A 12,822-nucleotide genomic window follows, 5' to 3' on the forward strand; every position below is an offset into this window, starting at 1 on the left:
CCACTAACTACTCTATATGGGATCAAACCTCACACATGATCCTCAACACTCTTGTTCATATGTAAGCCAATTTAGCCTTCTTTCGAGTCCAATCTATTACTACTCCGCAATCAAGCTCCACAACCAGTTACTCTTTAGAGTCCACTATGTGTTACCACTCCAGCTTTGCTCTTCAAGACCTATATTTCACCTTATCCTTATGAGAGTTCACTCTTCCAATAATCATGCTCAAACCTGGCGCCTTGCTCCCATGTTACCACTCTTCGTAAGAATTGCCAATTTTGGCCCTCTACAACTTTGAGAACTTCCCTCCAATCGTTAGTTATTGGCTATGATCCAATTTATAAAGGAGAATGATGGAGTTTGAATCTAACCAAGAGAACCTCTTGATATATGAGTCAGAACTCAGTGGGTTTAACTTAAAATTTTAACTCATTAAATTTGAGACCCAACCATCTGTATCAGTGTATCTACTTTCCACCATGTCAGAATGGTGCTCAACCTCTCACTGCCCTTTTCTTGCTGCAGCCTGGTGAATGTTGGCAGGGCGCGTGAAATAAGAACAAGCAGCCAAAAGAGGTGCAGAACTTTTCCTGGCTTTTTTTTTAATTTATTTTTAATTCCTTCTCCAGAAGTCTCATATGCTGCCCATCTCCTCCATCAAATGGACTGGCCCCAAAAAGCCTCCCTCTTCTTTAAAAAATCCAACACAACAAAACATTAAAATAAAGGAGTCCATGTACAACTATAAGTAGGGACCCACTCTGCTTCTCTCATCTTTATAGGCTGACAATCTAGGAACAGCCCATAGAACAGAAAGCATCACCTTCTCCATGGAGACTCAAAGGTAGAGAAGCACACATCTTTATATAATCTCCATCTTCGGCCTTTTCCTTCTTGTTCTTTGGTTTATTTCATCTGTGGCCTTGGAGTTTTGGCGTGTACTATGGTGAAATCATGTACTTTTATTGCCTTATCTCTTATTAGCAAATTGTTGGACAAGTTTTCATTTGCTAAAACTGACGTTAGCAAACACTTGCTTTGCTCCTCGTTGCAGTAGATGCTGTCATGGCTGATGAATGATATGTCTGCCACCTCGTATAAAAGGGAAACACCGCTAAAATTCAGCCACCGGTAGTTCTCTCTGAGCTTGTAAGACAGGTTGGGAGATCAAAATTCCTTTGTCCAAAGACGACTTTTTATCTTCGGTCTCGATCTGCACAAGGTATGAGTCGCGACTACTAAATCGAATAATGTTGCTGCTTATTCTTTTTACATCAGAATCTCATAAAGATTTTTCTTTTCAAAATGCATTTGATGTCAATAGTATTTTCAAAGTGCTATCTAGGACATAAAATTAGATTTAATATATAAATAAGGCATTTATACTCTCTGCTAGCACGTACTTTTAATCATAACTGTGCTCATAATCTATTGGTATTCAGGCATAAAAGAACTAACCCGGCAATGGATAGTTGGAGTTGGAATATTAATTCAACAAATCTCGCAAGTGATATCTCTTCAATTCCATCATGTTTATGGAGCAACCTGTACGACACTTTTTCCGAATCCAATGAAGATTACAGCAATATCAGTGAGAAGGTTGAACAAGATCAAGCTTTATTCACTTCAGGCTTGGAGCTCCAAGGGCTTCAGACTAGCGAAATGAGTTCAAATTTTGATGGAGTAAATGAGTTGGTGGAAATGCTAGCTCCTGCTTTGGACTCGATAAACAATAATTTGGATCTGGAATTCTTGCAGCGCCAACAAGTGATAAGGTTGGCGGCCAATTCTGTTCTTGAGAAATCAAGAATATTTGGTGCCACTTGGGGAGATGCTTTATCTTCTCAATTATGTTCCCTTCCTCCCATCACCGAGTCCAAGGCCGCCGATCCATTCGATAGCCTGACTGAAACTATCGGCTCATCCGAGGAATTACGGGTCTTGAGCGACCTTACAAACGACGAATGCGGCCTCTCAGCAATCTTTTCAAGCAGTGAGAACATTCATAATTTGAGTTACAGTGGCAATATTTCTTCAGGTGAGTCTGAAATCCATGGCTCTTTCGATCACCATCGGTCGAATCGGGGCGAGGTGGCCTCAGTCTCACAAGCCTCTTCAAATCCACATCAGGCTCAGCTTAGCTTCTCAAACCCAGACCAAACTCAGGCTGAACAAGCCAAAGATAAGCCCATCATCACCAAGAGAAAAATGGAGGAAGCAGGCATTCAGATTAGCTTCAGAAATGATCCCAGACCGAAGAAATCGAGATCTGAGAAGCAGCCGAGGTCTTCGAGCATCAACTTCGGTCATGAGAGCGGCTACGAGCCTGACACCGAGGCAATAGCACAAGTGAAAGAAATGATTTATAGAGCTGCAGCTTTAAGGCCTGTGAACCTTGGAGTGGAGGCAGTAGAGAAGCCGAAGAGAAAGAATGTGAGGATCTCCAGTGATCCCCAGACCGTGGCAGCCAGGCTTAGAAGAGAGAGGATCAGTGAGAAGCTAAGGGTGCTACAAAGTCTAGTCCCGGGGGAAGCAAGATGGACACCGCCTCCATGCTTGATGAGGCTGCCAGCTATCTCAAGTTCCTCAAGTCTCAAGTTAAGTTCTTGGAAACCCAGGGTAATAGATTTGACACCATGAGCAGTGCCACACTTCCCTTTCCAGCACCTTTCAACCAAACTTTTTCCGTGCACTCTCTTCCCCCACCCTAAACCCTAACCCAAAAGGTTAAGGAAAACTAGTCGCAGAAAACCCAGAATTCGAATTGTTCTCTGCATCAGTGGCTTGCGGTCTAGGGATGTTATTAGCTCCTTTTCCTTCACTCGGTCATACTTTTTCCTAACCAAAATCCTAATTCCAAACACCAAGAGGATAGAAGGTTTACCTTTTTGATGAAATGGTAGTGCTGTTCCTCCCCTCTTTTTTTTTATCCTAAGCCACCTTTTTACTCCGTCCATAAAGCAACCCTGGTCCAATCCCATTATCATTCTCTTCATCATTAACTTTAAGCCCTCAGTTAAAGGCCCTGGTCTTTTCTACGAAGAGACCTTTCCCATGCAAACCCTAACCCCAGACACCAATATCATAGCCATCATGATTACTTCCTTTATGTGTTTAAGAGAACATGGCAATGCCCTCGAATCCTCATCTCCTTGACTCCATTACCCAAATTACAAAAGCTTGCTTACACAAAAGTTAAGGAATCATGACTCCTATGATTAGGAGCCCAAGGCTTGGGAGCTTGGAAGTAATCAACAGCTACAAATGTCCCTCATGCGAGTCTCATTCTTCTTGGGTTTTGCACCCTATTCTCAGTGCTTTCTTTTCATTGAGTGGTGGCACATCGAACAGCCCAAGTCCAGAGACATTCCCTTTGGCCCTGATGCCAAAGTGTGGCAGAGGGCATTGTCCCCTTGATTCGAGCCAAGCGTGCTCTTGAGAAGACCACCAACCATATTGGTTAGCACATGGTGGAGGAAAAAAAAAATAGGCATGCCACTCTACAGTCCCCTCTGCCCCTCCCCCCTGGTTCTCTCTCTCTCATCTCACCTTAGCCATGAAACCAACTTCCTATGTCATTCACAAGGAGAGAGAGAGGAGAGAGAGATTTTGTTGTAACAAACTTTGGGTGTTTGGTGATGTGGGTTGCCAAGTTGCAATGGACTTTTTCTAGCTCTATGCATGCCATATGCCCCTTTCCTTTGTCTTCACTCAGAAAGGAGGGATCTAGTAACTTGAAACCAAGCTGCTTACTGTGGTGGAGATAGTTCCTGAAATCAGGATTTTCTGGTTTGTGGGAAGACCCAGATCTCTCTCACATGGTTCCTGCCAAAGTTTTGAGAACTGTGTTTCCATGTGTTTGTTGTTTATTGTTTGTGCAACATCCTTGGGTCCCTGGAAATTTTGAAGAGCCCACTTCATCTCAGACTCAAGTTAATAAAATATATGAGGTTGGTAGAATTACGGCATGGAAGGTAAGAGTTGGTTTTGGCGGACGTATATTCTTCGTCCACCTAAACGTGAAAGAGTGCAGGCGGTTAGTGCGCTTGGGAAATGGTTGACCGAGGAGGTGACGCGATCCCTCTGGCAAAACGATAACCTACCCTATCTTTGAACCCTGAGAATAAGACGGCAAGCTAGTTTTGGTGGGCGTACTTTTTGTCCAATGGCAGTTTCAAGGCCCATCCTATTCCCACGAGACCAAGACTAAGCAACTGGCTTGTACTTGGGCTAAATGTAGACCTTCCTGAATTTGACCAAAGAAATCTGGTTTTCTTCTGTGTGTGTATGCGTCTGTGTGTGTGTGAGAGACAGAGAGAGAGAGCAAAGACTCGCATTGTCGTTGGAAATCCACGGTTAAAATCACAACGGATCTTCATCACACGGCAGCCCACAACCACTGTTACATGTTCTTCTGGAATCTGGATGCCTTGAAGTGTTCCAGTTAGTGTCTGAATGAACGACTTTGTTCGAAGTTTGATGGGGACGGGGCACTGCATTGACCAACTCAAATATGCAGCCGTTGGCAGCTTGATCGACCCGTTGGTTCTGGATCATGATTTCAGTAAGCAAGGATCATTATAACAAAACCTAGTAACTTTTAGCTTCTTTATTACATGATGATGTATGTATACATGCAGTAACCACTAAAGAATGGCCATTATATAGACCTTATGACCATCATCATGCATGTCGACGTTGCTTGTGTGAAAACAATTAACCACCTAATAACAGACATGATAAGATCACAAAAAATATATATTCCCTCAATGTTCGCTCAAATAACTATCTGTTATAAGTGACCCCAAACAATATTGGTCCTGGTCATCAAAATAAAGTTGCTGCTCCATGGTCGATGCAAACTTTATGGTGGAAACTGGAGCAGGCGACCAAGCAGGACTGAAAATTACAGAGCCCAACAGGTAGACATTGCAATATTAAACCCAACCCAATTAATTGTCAGCAGGAACATGCTATTTTGGGCCGGCCCATGACAAACTGATTGAACTTTGGGTTGGACTCTACACTGGTCTAACAAATCACGGAGGAAACATTTTAATTTTCTGGTTGATGTGGGTTTGGGTCGGATGTTGTTGAGCCAAGTTACGTAGAGCTTGACGTCATCTCGCGTAGGGCTTCTCTAGTGATGGCAGCATCGTTCCATCAGTATGCTCTTCCATGCTACCAAAGTTTGCTCATCGAGTATCCATCGGTTCACCCTTCGAAGAAATGAAAATTTTCTTATTCGCATTGCCGGGAAGCTATTATATTTTGGACTTTTAGATACATTAAAGCTGCAGCTCAGGTCAAGTTGAGAGCTTCTTCAAACCCAACGCAAGCTCAGATTGAGATCTCTGATGCAACCCAACCTGACCCCATCTTAAGCTACACTTTAGTTGGGTTGGATTAATCAAGTTACATCAAATTGCACTGGTAATTTAAGATCCACAATACATTTCCGGACATAATTGTGGAGTTGGTATTTATTTTTGGCTGATAACTTAATTGGATGCACTTATGATTCTGTGACTCAAAATTGGACCAAAAATATATGGAATATATAAAATATTTTTATGTGAAATTTAAATATTTTATTTATTTATTTATGATATGGATTGGGTTTGAGTTAAACTTTGGATTAGGATTGGGTTTCAGTTTAGATCTAATCTAACCCAAAAAGAATAAATTGATTTGATAGTGGCCAAGTTAAGCCTCACCCAAGTTACATTCATTAGCATGCACCGCATTTTTAATGCTTCAAAGCAAACAATGTGGCTGATAGCAAGGGTGCTTAATCTTAAGACTGCTTTTAGCATTATTGTTACTATTTATTTTAAATTAATTTGAAAATAGAAATCCTGTTTCTTTTTCTTCTAGAGATAATATATTTGATTAGTTTTTTTTAAATAATTAGAATTGACGACAAGAAAGTGAGAGGAGAGATAGAGCCAATGATATGGCTAGAAATGAGAGGTAGCCTAGTACGGGGCAGAGCGGTAGCTGATAAAATTTGAAGAATTAGCATGGTTGATTGGGTTGATAAAGTCGAGGATGAGATTGGATGAAAAAAGAGAAGTTAAGAGGAGAAGGATGAAAATCTATTTTTTCTAAAAATTGAAAGTAAAAAATTTTTATTCTCATTTTTTTTTAAGAGATAATGAAAGTTTCTTCGAAAAATAAAAATAAAAAAAATAATCAGATATATTTTTTGCATTTGATTTCATATTTTTAGAAAAAGAAATCAAATACGTTCGATAATTATTGTGGGCGGTTTGACCCCTTGGGAGGCAAACACGTCGTCTAACTAGCTAATTAGGGGGGGCAAAAATCAACCCGATCCACATTCGATCCACCTTAAACAAGTTTGGATTTCAATTAAATAGATTTGGGTCATAAGCGGATCGATCCATTTAACCTGTTTAATAAACGGGTCGGGTTCAGGTTGTAGATAGCTGATCCGTCTAACCTGTTTAAGCCATTTAATAAATGGGTTGGGACGGATCGGGTCGGGTCTTAATCCATAAACCCGCAAGGTGCTAAACTTAAAACAGAGAGCTATGATTTCATTTCCTTTTTGTGAAACCCATTCGTCTTCGGTCTTTTTCGCCTTTCGATCTCTTTCGCCTTTCGATTTTTCATCTTCCCTCCCCAGATCTAGGGTTTCCTCATTCCCTCCCCGATGCTTCCTCCTTTGGCTAGTGCTTCCTCCCAATGGTGGCTAGGGCTTCTCTTTCAGCCGGTGCTTCCTCCCAACGGCGGCTAGGGCTTCTCCTTCGACGGGTGCTTCCTCCCAACAGTGGCTAGGGCTCCTCCTTCGGTCGGTGCTTCCTCCCAACGATGGCTGGAGATCTAGGGTTTCTTCATTCACTCTTTCACAGCTCCACTCCTTCGCCGGTGCTTCCTCCCAACGGCAGCTAGGGCTCCCCCTTTGGCCGGTGCTTTCTCCCAAGGCGGCTGGGGATTTAGAGTTTTCTTAGTCACTCCTTCATAGCTCTATTCCTTCGATCGGTGCTTCCTCCCAACGACGGCTAGGGCTTCTCCTTTGGCCGATGTTTCTTCCCAACGGTAGCCGGGGCTCCTCTACTTCTTTCATGCTTTCTTAATCTTCTCTGAGATTTATTTTTCTTAATCCTTAATCTAGGATTTTTGAGTTATTTTTTTTTGGTGCAAATCAGTGCTTTCTATAGGGAGATTCAATGATCAATGTGCTTAGCTACCAATCTCTCATTTAACATGCTTTACTGCTGATTTCTCTATCACTATGTGCACTATGGAGGTTTGCTTTAAGATTTGTATATGGAGACTATGATGATTTTGAGATATTTTTTTGTTTATTCAACTATTTCTAATAGTAATAATTTTGGACGATCTTCTTCTATAGGCAACCGACTATCGTTGTTTTGATTTAGTTGCAGATCAAATATTAAATCTGAGTCTCCTTTTTCTCTTTTTTTTTTTGATGTTCTAAATCTGAGTTCCTGTTTGAGACTGTTGTCAGTCTTAAAGAGAAGATTGCCGGAGAGATTCGCTTCCTGCTCTGATGGAATTCATGATTTTTAGTGCACATGTGAAATATGGATGTTATTATGATCTAACGTATTATGGTGGAATGTTATGTATTGCTCAAAGTACAAGCTGATCATTATTTGATCATTTTTAGTTTATGTTTATTTGTTTTTTGATGTTTGATACTTTGATATTTATATTTCAGTTTGTTGTTAAGGTTAAACTAAATAGATAAAAATTTAAATAATATTGAATCAAAAATAATTAATTTTTTTAAACAGATTAAATAAGTTGGATCGGATTGAATCTGATAAATAGATTATTTATTTAGTAAATAGATTAAATAGATTAGTTATATTGATTAAATAATTTATTTATTTAATAAATATATTAAATGGATCAGATCAGTTTTAAATTTAAAATTTTAATTTATTTAATAAATAAATTAAATTTAAATTTAATATTTTTTTTGATCTAATCGATGTCGGATCTTATCGCCCAAAGTTGAGGCGCGTTCGAATTTGAAATTGGACCTCAAATAATTTATTCTGAGCTCCTTGGCTGCCGTGCACGATCCACCTCCATCCGTATGTAATGATTTCGTTTTGTGTCATCGATGCGTTTTATGTTTGCACTTTTTTTTTTTTTATTCTGAGCTCCACTTAGCGTAGAAGAAGTCCATTTCGGTACGGGCTTTCTTTAATGGCACTGGCCTTCTTTTCTCCCATCTCGAGCTCGTGTGTTGGCCTCCGAAGGGGAAATAAAGTGAGCCTCTCAAGCCACGTAGGTAGACCACGACAACAGAGGTAGGATCTTACCTAACGTGCTGTCTTCCAATTGGAGCCTCAAGTTTCGATACAAAGGAAGGAGAAAAGGGGTACTGGAGAGACGTGTAAAGCAACGATAAAAGTGCATGGTGGGAGATTCAAATCAATGGTTCATATCGCACGGAACTCGTGTTGTGCCAACTCATCCACCTCGGGCAAGATTAACCTCAATGGGGAAATAAAGTGAGTCCCTCAAGCCACGTAAGTGGACCACAACAAGAGAGAGAGGATCTTACCTAACGCGTTGTCTTCCAATTGGAGCCGAATATTTCATCACTGGGGAGAAAGGGACAATGGAGATTAGCCTAATTTTTCCATGGTTTGTCGAGCTAGGATTTTTCATTGTCAAAAGTCACATCATTTCTTTTTTAAATCCAAACAAGATTGTATTCAAATAAATTTTCTTTTAACGAAAATATATAATAATTTATCCCATCAAAAGTGCTGCCAAGTTAAAATATTTAAATAACTATGATGGCCGTGGATTCCATTTATTATCGTGAAAGATGGTCTGCTGACTTAGTTTTTTTTTTTTTTTTATTAGAAGGAAGGCTTCGATCATAAGACATGCCATAGGTTTTTTTATCTAACTAGATTATTTATAAAGTAGGATAAAAAAAATTTGATATGCAGCATAGAGTCAGAGATTTGAGATTCGACCTACTCGAGATTACTCTTTCATCTAATATAAAATTAATGCCACTTTCCAACAGCTTTGACTCAGCTCATATGATTGATTAAGAATAGAAGGTCAGTGGATGTGAATCAGGATATTTGAATTTTCAGCTTACTCTTTATTCGATAGCGAGCTATATCAGTACGAAGGTGGATAATCATTTTTGAGTCTGTGACCTACTCCTGCCGATAGTAAGGGTTGGAGAGCACATGACATCAACCATATTTTCCATAGCTCGCTCGTGGATCGAATTCTTACCATCTTAATTCCTATCCATCATAGCCATAATTTGAGGGTGTAGGGCCATTTTTTTTGCCCAAGAGCTCCTATAAGAGATCTATTTGACATATGCAGGCTTACGGTAAGTATCAGGATTGAGGTAGCCTAGATCTGAAGAGTGGTTGCTCATCCTAGAATGAGGCTATTTCTCTAGAAGGTTATCTGGAATGGATTTCCAATGCATATATTACTCAGGGATAGGGGTATGGAGCTTGTGGTTTTCGATCCAGACTGGAAGATGAGTCAACAGAGTATGCTCTCCTACAATGCTTGAGAATGAAGCTGATTTGGAGGAGGGCGGATGGTCAGTCATAGGAGGCAAGCAGTGATCTTTGCAGGATCACTTCCTGAATGCAATCTATCAAAGCACTGCTGAGAGGTCGACTTGTGCTTAGGGGGAAGGATGGTGTATGTCACATACCAAATCTGACTCTTTAGGAACAGCTTGATCTTCAAAGTAGAGATGGTACCTACTCACCGAGTATTGGAGAGAGTCTTTTGCTTGGCCATTGAGTACAATTGCTTCGACGCTGCTAGCCCAATTCTTGATGCCTCTAATTCTTAAGGCTCCCATGTTGCTCTTACAATGATCCGGAGGATTATTTTCATTTTCTGGAGGCCCCTCCTTTAGAACGTGTCAAGATAAATTTTGACAGTAGCGTTAGAGATGACAAAGATTAGGGATAGCAAAATATGACTCAACCCACCAACTCGACTTGTGTTCAATCCATCATAAATAGATTTGGATTTGGATTAAACAGGTTCGGATCGTAAATAGGTCAATCCGTTTAACCTATTTATTATTTGGATTGGGTTCAGATTTCATGTGTCCAACCTGTTTAACCTATTTAACCTGTATAATTTTTGGGTTGGGCTAGATTAGATAGTATATAGGGCTATTTAAATAAATTAAGTAATGGGCTAAAGAGCCTCTTTGATCCATTTGGCATGCCCTTTTCCCCAATTCCTCCGATCCATTAGGTGATCCCGTCAAATCTCATGATCGACAACATGCCATGCTACCCCTTGTCTTTCACCAATTCTTGATTATGCACCATGCTACCCATCATATTTTTGAAATGACCCAGTCTCTAATTCGTGGCTATGGTGTCCCTCCCTTTCTTTCTTCTTCTCTTCCTCACCACCTATGTTGCCATCAAGTCCCTTCGCCGCTGCTGCCATGCACAACACCTGCTCTAATGGCATTGGGGTATCCACCCGCAACCACCCCATCTACAAGATCAAGACCGATGGCGGTCTCGACGCCATCGCCCGCAATGTCTTCAATAGATATCGTGACGACGTCATGACAAATAAGAACCCGAACCCTACCGTGCATCTGTGACCCGTTGGATGGCATCGCCATGGTCCACTACGCCCACATGGTGGCGGTTGGGAGCTCGATGGAGGGAATCGCGGTGGAGTTTGGGATGGACGAGGATAGAGTCGATCGAGAGCTCTGATGGGGTGAAGTTGGAGGCGGCGAGGGCTTGATTCTTCATGGAGTTGAGAGCTTTGGTGGGGCAGAGCCGGAGGCGGCAAGGGTGGAGAGGCAGTCAAGCGGAACTGTGGTGAGGGCAGAGAGTAGATTTTTATTATTTTATTTTTTTTTTAAAATGGGTTGTACATGGGTCAGATTTTTTTTTTAAAATTTGATTATAAATAGATTGTAAATAGATCAGATCAGGCAATCTGTTCATGAAATAGATCAAGTTCAGATTTTAAAATCTGACTTGTTTAATAGACAGATCGGATCTGGATTTAAATTTTTTTGGCTTGATCTGTATTTGACCTGATCCATTTATATCCAATCCGATTCGATTGCCACTCCTAGTAGAGATGGTGTTGGCTTTGTCATCCGAAGATCGGATGCTAGATTGCCGATGGCGGAAAATCACATCTCTTTGAGCCTTCCATCTCGAGAGCTGAGCTTCACGATACTTAGGCTGGCATTATCTGTTTTTGACAGGAGCTACGGATAGAGAGGATCATTATTGAGGGAGACTCTATCACTATGATAGATTGGATTCGGAGCGATACGATGCAGTTGGAAGTCTATTTGCTCCTTCATGATATTCGGATCTGTCTTCATAATTTCACTGCATTTTTTGCTCAACACAATTTTTAGGAGGTAAGCATTGCTGCTGATTGGGTCGCTTCCTATGTGACTCGGTATACTGATGATTGGATCTGGCATCAGGATTAGACATGTCCTCGAGCTTTGTAGAATATTTTATTTTTTAATTTTTTAAGATGTACTCATATTAGATTAGTGTGAGCACTTGCTTGTGCCATAAAAAAAAAAAAAAAATCCACTCATCTTATGGTTCACCGTGCCCAATTTAACCTAAGAAACCGTATGTAATGATATTATTAATTTTACTTGTAAACTTCAGTACATCAGATACAGATGTATACAGGGATGTTAATTCATAGCCGAATGCCAAGATCCAATTAACAAGTCAGATATGCAATGAGGCAAAGGGTCATACATATTTTAATTTGATAAGTTTATTTAAGTCAATTCTGTTTATAATTATACTAGATTTGAGCAATCTTTTATCTATTATGGGTCATTATTGTTGGTGCTTGGCCATTACGCCAATATAGGTTAGAGTTGGATAAATCGAGTTTTGATAATAAATTTAGCTAGAGAGGTTATGTTAAATAAATCATAAATCTGTTTTTTATTTTATTTTATTTTATTTTATTGGCATCATAAATCTGGTTCTATTTACTTTGTTAAAATATGTAGCATTTCATATGGTTAGTATCTGCCTATCAAGTCAGAAAATATATAAAGTTCGTAAGTTATATTGTTGGCATCCTAAGATCCTATCAGGATGATGCGTATTTGTTGGTTGTGGATGGTCGGTATTTTAATTAGCAAGAAAAAAAAAAGCCTAGGATATCATGATAACTTTATCTCCAAAAAGTAATTTAACTTGATTAACTTTAAATGAAAGGGTGATAAAGTTAACCATAAGTACTCTCTTCACTATTAACTTTTTTTTTACCCATTTTATATTAGTGTTGGATATAAACCAAAAGGCAAATAACATCAACCTATGCTCAATTGGCTTATGAGTTATGAGTGGTCACTAATAGTTAAATCTATTCATTGAGATTAGCTATTCGGCATTCAAACATAATTTCAAAATTGATTCATGCCAGACCCAACCCAAAGCTGCGTCCGCGGGGTCCATTGCCAAGTATGAGCGGAAAACGCTCATGGAGTCATCCGGCGCAAAGTACATCCAAAATCCTAAAAATATTTTTTCATTAAAAAAATCTCAGATGGATCAGTCCAATAGCAATTTGCCACATGAACCTCTTGCAGTTGAAATGGATGAGATGCGCCTCGTCTTCTACCGTACACGTGCTCCTCGATTTGGGTAGGTCCACTGGACCTGATCCACGTAACGACTTGTGCTGACCGTGACCCCCCACTCAGGGGCCCACCCTTCTCAGCACTTTTTCCATTTCTTTTATTATAGACCATGGAAATGAGGATCCTCGGTGGCATCGCTT

At 40.1% G+C, this 12,822-nt stretch overlaps 1 pseudogene; it reads left to right on the forward strand.

Moving 5' to 3' along the window:
• Positions 1-792: 792 nt before the first annotated feature.
• On the forward strand, positions 793-4,574 carry LOC105047640 (uncharacterized; annotated as a pseudogene).
• Positions 4,575-12,822: the final 8,248 nt, after the last annotated feature.

This window comes from Elaeis guineensis, chromosome 6, assembly GCF_000442705.2.
Source record: "Elaeis guineensis isolate ETL-2024a chromosome 6, EG11, whole genome shotgun sequence".
Classification (NCBI taxonomy): Eukaryota; Viridiplantae; Streptophyta; class Magnoliopsida; order Arecales; family Arecaceae; genus Elaeis; species Elaeis guineensis.